Raw genomic sequence first — 10198 nt, forward strand, 5'->3', positions numbered from 1 at the left:
AATATGTTATATACAACTCAAATAGCAAGAAAAATAAAGAAGAATTTTTTTTAAATTCTCGATTTATCAAATTAATTTTTTTTCTGTATTTATTTCTCTGTTCTAAAATGATTCTTAAGAGTTCAAAAGAAATTCATTTTTATGTCACCAATTCTGAAATTCTGAATCCTTTTTCAGATGTAAAAGAAGTTTTTCTACATAAAAATTCGCAATAAATTTAAAATTATGTTTCGATACTAATCCAATATTTTGCATTTTGCCATTTCTGCACTGTATGATATCTCGGAGATATCACGAAAAATATTAGCCAAGTTCTTACAGGTTCGCCTTTTATTCTAGTGCGTAAGGATTTTTGCTTACGAGAAGGTACTGGCGCATATAGCCGCGTCGCGGCAGTGCATGTTACTAGCGCTCGCCTAAATTTTTTAAGTCCCCTCGCGGCATGTTGCTTTCGCGTCGCGGTTGTTACTTCCGGCGCAGCCCCAGCAAAAGTTTTTTAAATTCCCTCGCGGCGTGTGGCTTTCGTTGGGACGAATCCGTATGGCGTCCAAGTCCTCTCGGATTGTTTTATTGGCTACGAATAAACTTGAGTTAATCTTTATAAAATATATATAAGAGCTAACCGTGAATCGGCCATATATTCGAATGCAAATGTTGCAGAAATGTCTTTTTCAAAGATATAATGTGATATTGAGTAATGATGTCTTGCAGATATTCTGTGAATATCTGAAAATAAGATATCTTACATTTAACTTGAAATTGTAGGCATAAAGATATCTGGTTATATCTCAGATATATTTTGCTGTGTGGGAATATAATGAATTAGTAAAATTAATGATATTCAACATTTGTTTGTCATCAAACGAATAAAATGATATCATTAGGAAATCAGAGCTGCTTTCGGCGGAAGTTTGAGAATCTAAAACCATTTTTTTTAATACTACTATTATTATTTACCAAATTATATATGATTGATGACTAGCCCAAAATTCTTATGAAAATGGGTGAAGTTTTTTCTCAAAATTATTACATAACAAAACATCTGCAGCCAAAATCTTATTAACATAAAGAACACATAAGGAATACAAGATATAACTATTAATTATTTACTTTTTATATTAAATTGTGCTTCGAAACTATTTTTAAAAAATAGTTCTTAAAATAATTGTATTCATCAAGTTTTTCTTCGTAATCTTATGACTAAAAGCAACGTGAACTCATTTTAACTCATATAATCACATGACAGGTTTTCGGTAAATTTAATATGCAAAGCAGCTGGAAACATTGCTCTGCATTTCAATCCACGATTGGATAGAGGATATATTGTTAGAAATACGAAAGTGCGTGGATCCTGGGAGGACGAAGAGACCTGTTCGCCTGCAGGTCCAAGCGGATGTATTTTCCGCCGAAACACTTATGTACATCTTATGATCTTCTGTACGAATGATGCATTTCAGGTAAGAAGCATATAGGATATCTTATAATACTAATGCTCACTTCTATCAAACAGATTAATTTTACTCTGTTTAACTTGTTTTTTTATCTTTTTCTAATTTTTAGAACTGGTGGGCCACTAAAAACAAAAAAATAAGCGTGTTTTTTGGAATTTTACCAAATTTATTCGAAAAACGCTCGGACACTTTAGTTGCAAGAGGGAAATAAAATGATAGCAATGATTTGATCTTGAATGGTTGTTTGAAGGTCACGCGAATGTCACCTTCAATTTTTAAAATAAAACCTCATATATTATAGTATATTGTTTAAAAGGGCATAAAATAAGAAAAATTCTGGCGCAAACCAGAGGTCGATACGTTGACCTGTCTGGGAGTTATTTAAGGTCAAAAATTGGCTTTTTCGAAATTTGACCTTAAATAACTCCCGAACGGGTTAACGTATCGACCTCTGGTTTGCGTCAGAAATTTTTTTCTTTTATGCCGTTTCAAACAATATAATACACAATATGAGGGGTTCCATTTAAAATTTTTTAGTTGGTGTCTTCTGGGGCGCTGAAAATTTTAAGTGAAACCTCTTATATTGTAGTATATCGTTTGAAAGGACATAAAGGAAAATGTTTGCGCCAAAATTTTTCTTATTCCACTCCCTTTCAAATAATATACTATAATAAGGAGGGTTCTGTAGAATTTAATGCCAGATCCGTCGTACCTTTATTAAACACTCTTCAGGTTAGCAATAGCAATCATTAAACTACACGTCGAATATATTATACAGCTTTTTATTCAGCTAACTCAGTTACAAAAAGTATTTCGTGAGAAGAACAGACAAAAGGAAGGAGGGAGGGAGGGGGAGGAAGAGAGAGAGAGAGAGAGAGAGAGAGAGAGAGAGAGAGACGAGTGTAAACAAAAGCGCTATGAACCAAAAGAACTAAAATTATTACCAGATTGTATTTGTCAAAAGATAACTCGAATCTATATACTTTATTGTTATATGGGTTTAAACGTAAAAATCCAATATTACCAACACTCCTCGTTTAAACAATCATTCAATGTTACACTTTCTTACTGACAATTAATGGTTTTGTGAACAAATCCACGATCATCTCTTTAGTCGGACAATCTTTACATTGAATAATTTTCTTGTCGATGTAGATAATACCTAATGAAATGGAATTTCGTATCAATGTGCTTGGTCCTATTTGAAAATCTTTCTTTTTTGCACCAATTTCAAACAGCTCTGGTTGTCTTCATGAATCGTTGTTGAAAAGTCAATGTTCTGATGCATATTCTTCAAAAATTTTTGTAGCCAAAAATGCCTTTTGACAAAGTATCAGAAAGTGCAACAAACTCTGCTTCTGTTGAAGATAATGATACGCATGCCTGCTTGCGACATGACCAGCTGAAAAACCTCCATTGTAAAAAAATGCGCTGCCACTATTTGACTTTTGTGTACTACGATCTTTCCAATTTGCGTCTACATCGCCGATTAATTCATTCTCGTCACTTGCTGTATTATTCAATTTTAATTTTGATGTGCCTTTTAGATACTTGACGACGCGTTTTAATTGTTCTAATATTCTTTTGAAATCTTTTGCGCAAGAATGCTAACACTTGCCGTGATATCTGGTCATGAATTTACTGACACATACAATAGGCATCCAATTAGTTTTTGTAATGGCCGTTGTTACGCATTTGATCTGATTCTGTTGATGACTTGTAATACCCGACGTCCAACGGTGTGTTCGCTCCTTTTGCGTTTTGTAAACCAAAACTTGATGCAATCCTCTCAATATATTCTGATTGATAAAGCTCGAAATTTCCACCTTCGTCTTGTGTCCACCTTAATGCCAAGATATTGTTTTATTTTTCCGAGGTTTTGCATCTCAAACTTTGCTGAAAAAATTCTCTCAATTGTCTTTATTTGATCTCTTAACTTACACGCCACCACAACATCGTCGACGCAAATGAGTATGTATATAGCACCAATCGTTTTCTATTTTTTTTGAATACAGGTACTGTTAAAAGGCTCTGTATTGAACTGTACGAGAAAGGGAAAGAGCAATACCAATTGAGATCAATAATTCGTTTATAATTGTTCGAACACTCTTTTTATAAATGAGTGAGTAAAATGCAGCATGAGTTATCAACGTTTAAAACTATACATAATTAAATATATGTATATCATAAATAAATTCAAACAGATATATTTTGATAAGAAGAAGGTGAAGTTCTTGTTTATCTTTAAGTTGTTAATTACATTAAACTATAAAAGAATAAATCAACGAAATGGAGTGTTATTGAATAATGTAAGCTATTAAATTATAAATGACTTGAATTTGAAGAAAATGGTAATCTTTAATTAAGCATGAACTCGAAGGACCATGTGAACTAGAATTAAATTGTATTTATAAGAAATGAACTATTATCTTTGTGTTCTGTTTGAAGAAGCATGTACAAAATATTAATTTAGTTTATCAGAATATATCTAAACATATATAAACATATCAAGGCATGAAAATTATGCAATTATCACAACAGAGCATGCATAATATATCAAATATCACGTCAGAACATGTACAATATGTTAAATATCACGTCAGAGCATGCACAATATGTCCAATATCACATCAGAACATGCACAATATGTTAAATATCACATCAGAGCACGCACAATATATCAAATATCACGCAAACAATCTCTAAGTATTCTAATTAATCTCTTTTGATTAATTACACAAATATCAACGGAATTTAACAATGCTTTGGTTAGATGCGTTAAACAGATGTTAACTGAAATTCTGATGGAATAAATTACAGTGAAGATTTCCTTAAATTGAGCAATGACAAACGTTTGTTAAGTTATTGTAAATTATAATTAAAGTAACTGAATGATTTTACTTAACATAGATTACAATAAAAAGAACGTCTTATTTTAGTTAGTGTAAATTAAAATTAAGAGAACGTCTTGTTCTTACAAAATCTTTCTATATTAACGTCTTGCATGGAATTGGCTCGAATCTTGATCGATTGAGTGATGTTTCTGAAACCAAGAGAGTTACATCACAAACTCTTCTCGGGTTTCATTGAAACACTACTAAATATCTGTGTTCAGGATGAACGGTTCGTCGAACCGAACAGGCAGAGAGAAGATCTCTCGTGGTTCCTGGCGTCGGCACTAGGAGCTGGCTGAATGATGTCGTGTCGGCATCATTCCTTTCTCTCAATTATTCCTATGGACGGCTGGCGAGGGTGCTCCTTCGTTGTATGGAGGAGCTCACAAAATGGCCGGAACGATCCGTAGTCGTTATGCGATGGAAATCTCTTTTCGTCAACTCTCGTTGGAATTCGCCGTTCACAATAAAGAATAGATGATTTGAGAGCGCACGCAAAGCAGTTAACACGACTCTTTACAATGAAATCACTCAATCTAAACTGTTAACACAATGTTACAAAACGTAAAAGCACGTTAATCAAAACGTGTTGCTAGCTCGAACTGTAAAGACTGAATGGCCGAAAACGACGCACCGAGAGACGATCGTCGCTTAGTCTTCTTCGTTGAGAAAATCAGAAGTCGGAAGTGCGCCCTTGACAACGACAAGCGCCGTTTGTTTTTTATTGCTCTCTACCTTTCCTTGCGATTGTACTTTACGCGGTTATTTTTAAACAGGTACAGATCAGCTTTACTTTGTATAAAACCCGCTTCGATCAATATTTCATAAATTGTCTCATTCCAAGCTCTTGCTGCCTGCTTGAGACCATGCATAAATACTTTTCTTCGGTAGACATACCTGATTTAGATTGTTCTTATTAAAGCCTGGAGGCTGCTTCATAAAAATAGTTTCATTAAGCCTTCCATTTAGAAATGCCGTCTTTGCGTCCAAGTGTTAAACCATTAGTATCTTCTTTGCCACTGATAACAGAGTCCTAAATGTAGATTGTCGAACCACTGGTGCGAAAACTTTATTGTAGTCGGTTCCAAATTTCTGGGAGAAGCCTTGAGCTACAACTCTTGTCTTGAAGCGCTAGATGCTTCCATCGGTATTTGTTTTTACCTTATACACCCACTTGCTCCCTATTACTTTTCTGTCATCTGGTAGGTCTGTCAACTGCCATGTACCGTTCCTTTCATGTAATTGTATCTCTTCGTACATAGCTTTAATCCATTCGTCCTTTTCTCTGCATGTGATTGATGAGTTTTTGACTCTTTAATCTCTTGCTTTGCTACAAGCATTTCATCAATCAGACGTTTTGGTGGTTTTCCTTTCGTTGTTCTTTGTGAGACACGTGGAGTTTCTGTTATTTTTACTGATTGTGCTTCGACTTGATGAACTTACTCCTCCTGAACGCTGGTATCATTCGCTTCATCGCCGTACTTCCTTTACTGATGATTCTAAATTTATGTCCACATCTTGCTGAACTGTTTTATTTGAATTTATTTGATCAAACTTGACATCACGACTGATTACTTACTTTTTCGTGACAGGATAAAAAAAACGAAATGCTTTTGACTCGTCGTCGTACACCATGAAAATCATCTCTGTTACAGTCTGATCAAGTTTCTTTCTTCTTTCCGCTGGAACATGTACGAAACATCTACTGCTGAACACCTTGAAATGCTTCAGGGAAACTCTTGTAAGAGCCCGGGAGGTAGAGGCCAAAATCGGTCAGTGATGTTATTAAACTTGGAAAGCCATTTTTTTCTCTTATTTTAGTGCTGAAAATGACGAAATGCAGAGTCTGGCTGCGGCCTCTTCCGGGACGACGGGCGTCGGGCGTCGGGACGCCGTCGACCTTGTCATAAAAATGAACACATTGGAATGATTTTATTAAAGCTGAGACTTTTTATGTACAATGTTTAGTTAATCAAAAACAATATTGACAGAGTCTGGCGGCTGTCAGCCGGGACGGCATGAGTCTGGCGACCCTCTAAACATGTAATGAAAAGTGACCCTCAGGAATCACTTTACTAAACCTGCAGGTAATAAGAGAAAAAATGGCTTATCAAGTTTAATAACATCATGTCCAATTTTGGCCTTTACCTCCCGGGCTATACCGTTCCATCGCTCAGGGTTGCAAATAATTAAGTCAAATTTTAATTTAAATTTTCACGAATAAATCATAAATCAATTTTAAATTATTAATTATACTAATCTTTAATTCACAAATCAATTTTGATTTGTGAATTACACAGGCTTTAATTCATAATTAAAATTTGATTCGTGATTTAAAGCTGGTATAATTAACAAATAAAATTTGATTCGTAACTATTTAAATAATTATTTAATTATTTAAAAAATAACGAAATAATGCTTATCGCCAGAACTCCTCGGAGAACGTTAGGACACGTTCAGAACTGTAGGAAAATTATAATAGAACTCACAGAATTGTCAAAAATTGTCGAAAAGTTGATTTTTAAATGTTAAAAAACGGCAAAAACTTGAAAAATAATTATTTTACAGACAAAATTTATATAACTTTTTAGTAGAATTTTGGGAACACTACGGAGAACTCTTATCAGATCGGCTAGAACGTGTAAAAAAGGTTTTCTTAAATAAAAATTTCTTCTTATGTGTTAAATATGGTTTTTATCTTGAAAATAATTGCATTACTAGAAAGTGATTAAAATTTTTTGCAAAACTACGTGGAAAAGTCGCAAAAATACGATCCGGTCGGAACTGTTACCTTTCTTAGATAGGTGTTACAGTTTGGGCATTGGCATTGATATATTTGATACAGAACTGTAGAACTATTGTAAAACAAACTAGAACTCCGAAGAAATAATTGAGTTTCACGATTTGGTGCGCTGCGTGAACTTAGCGCATCATATTTTCAAATTCGATTTTTTTTGTAATTAATCATCCGGAACTATTTAAAATGCTTATCTAAAACTCTAGAACTATTCGAAAAAAAGTCAGAACTCTAAAAAAACTTTTAGATTTTTAGGTATGGTGTGCCAAGTTCACAGGACCCAGGGTTAGAACCTCGTTTCACAACTTACAAAGTACTAAGTTGTAAAGCGAGGTCCAGCCTGCCTACCGGCGGAGGGGGGCAGAAGGCCCCCCCTTGCACTCTCTCGCGCGCGCTTATGCGTGTGTGTGTGTGTGTGTGTGTGTGTGTGTGTGTGTGTGTGCTATAATTTTTAATTTAAAGATTAAATTACAGCATGTGCCCAATGTCTAGACACTTAATGCTGTATTAGTAAAGGGAAGTTTTCACACGCAATGATTAATGGCGCCAATCGATTAGCGCTAGTAAAAATGCGCGCAAGTGTAAACACTTGATATAAGCTGGCGCTAGTAATGAGGCGTTTACTAGCGGTTATTGATCAAAGCATGTAACCTCAAAATTTGAGGTTATATGCTTGCTGTCATTTACTGTGTGTTTAATTAATAAATGTTAAGTATTTTCTATATTGTTCGAGATTCCGTTAACGCTGCGCCGCCAGATCAGATGGCAGCATCGATCGGGTAACGACGCTAGATCACCGCGGCAGCTTGCGCCGCGCACGGGCGCGCTCATCGCCAACGTCTTCCTCGCGATATTCAGAGTCGTAAAAATGGCCGCGCAGTGATCAGACGCACGACGTGTGCTCTGTGCATTTTCGATTGTGACTACACATTGAAGTGCTCACCGCAGTGATTGCAACAGCTGCCGAGATACTGCCTTAACATGTAAAGCGACCGCTCATCCAGCTCTATTCGGGTACATCAACACGACGACTCAGGCTCACATGTGCGCGAGTGCCGACCGCCACGTGTCTCACCGGCTCACGGGCAATTCATCGAAGAGGACGGCAATCAATATAATTGCCTCTCATTTACACGGACTATATACACCTCATTTATACACCGCTCATCGATTCTCAGGTCAGATTGTATCAATTTCGACGCATTAAAGACGCATTAAAAACGGCTCAGACTGTGGTCTGAGTTACACAAAATAAAGTAAATATTTAGTTAACACCTTCCACGCGCGTCCTTCTCATCCCGCTTCCATCGCCGGGATTAATCAGCGATTTCGCGAACACATATTATACGTCAAATAGTTCAATAACATCACTGTGTAAACACTTGTGAGTTTTCCAATCGGTTTCTAGCGCCAATGAATGCCAGTCAGTTGGCGCCACTAATCATTGCGTGTATAAACTTCCCTTAAAGTACATTATAATACCTTATAAAACTGTTATTTCATCCACAGTTTTACATATATTAATTATATACAATTAAAACAATTTTTCTTTTACAAATCAAACGAGTAATTTATGGGTGTATAGACGGTACACATGTAGGCGGGGGTGGATGGGGGGTAGATCTCGGTTCGCGGGGAAAATTAGGTTCGGGTAAACCAGAGACTACTTTGTATTTATACTTTGTAAATAATAAAATTGTACATATACTTTTCAATATACCTACTAACTATTCTCTGGTTTAACAAATTGTTTCTGTTACAGATGTTTCCACACAAGCGTTTCCACACAAAGCGAGGAAAAAAGAAAAAACGGGTTTTTAACTTTCCACGCAAACCCAGGTCCACCTCCACCCACCCCTGCCTGCGGTGGAGAGGCGGTAGTCCCTCCCCCGCCTACATGTGTTGTGTATAGACACATACCTGCAAATTACTTTCTTTAGCACTGACCCAAACTGGCAAATTTCTCAAACTTTTTCGTTGATAACTTTTTAACAAACAATGACCGAGGGCTAAACCTTCTGAAAGTCACTCAGAAGGGTTACCTATTGTTCGAGAACGAGCTCGATCGTTTATTTGTTTTTCGTTTCGTCGCGCAAACAAAGCTTCGAGAAGCTTGCTTCTCGCGTGATCGTCGCATGGCCCTATTGTTCGGTTGCCGTGATGGGCGGTCCTTAACTTGTTTTTCGTACAACCAGCGACGATCAGGCGAACGCGTTACCGTTCGGAGCAGCGCGACGCGTATTCAGTCGGCGTACCGAAATTGTCGGGCAAGCTCGTCGTCTCCGCGAATCCCGAAAAGTGGTGATCGCGCGGTGTTTCTCCGGCATGCATTACTAGCAGATCATAACGCTGTCCTACATCTCCGCCTGTGTTGCATTGAGACACACGGGATTCAATCACCGTTATTACTCCTGCGGAAAACCGAGCAAAGTCATTCGGAGTAACCGACGGCTTGCCCGCGAGTCAAGTGTGACTCCACGCCGCGAGTGACGTCACGCGTCAAGGTGACCGTTCGCTCGAATCAAGACTATATAAACTCTAACGCGAAAGATACTTTATTTGTGAGCATAATAAATAGTGCTGTTTGACAAGTTTGTCGAATTCTGATCTTTATTTTGTGAGTGCCTACTCCGATCCTCTGGCGATTGTCATAATCGCGTCACGCGCATTCCGGGCTCAGCGCTGGGCCGTTCCGGCGAATCGTCTGGCGAGTGCAATTGAAACTTCTATACAATTGCGACTTGCGCGCTTTCATACACCTATCTTGACAACATATGTCAAGGTCAAAATCATCGGAGGGTAGTTCCCTGTACTGCATAATTATCACAATTTGCAACACAGGTCAAATTTTCGTTTTAAATGGAACGATCGACTGTTTGATATAAAAATAAGTAATATGTAGAGTCGTCAAGTTTTTTAATATTTTTTATCAGAGATCCCATTGCTATATTTTAGCATGCCCGTTCTCTCTGTTTGTTTATTACTTTGATATAAAAATAACTGTTCGGATTGAAATAAATAACAAAAAATTTGTCTAATCCTATTTCGTATGATTC

At 36.8% G+C, this 10198-nt stretch overlaps 1 long non-coding RNA gene across 1 annotated transcript; it reads left to right on the forward strand.

Moving 5' to 3' along the window:
- Positions 1–1250: 1250 nt before the first annotated feature.
- Positions 1251–9736, forward strand: LOC112464131. The gene is made up of 2 exons (XR_003041877.1): positions 1251–1457; positions 8905–9736. It is a non-coding gene; the product is annotated as an uncharacterized LOC112464131 (long non-coding RNA).
- The last annotated feature ends 462 nt before the right edge of the window (positions 9737–10198 follow it).

This window comes from Temnothorax curvispinosus, unplaced genomic scaffold, assembly GCF_003070985.1.
Source record: "Temnothorax curvispinosus isolate PA1 unplaced genomic scaffold, ASM307098v1 QBEX01013975.1, whole genome shotgun sequence".
NCBI classification, from domain to species: domain Eukaryota; kingdom Metazoa; phylum Arthropoda; class Insecta; order Hymenoptera; family Formicidae; genus Temnothorax; species Temnothorax curvispinosus.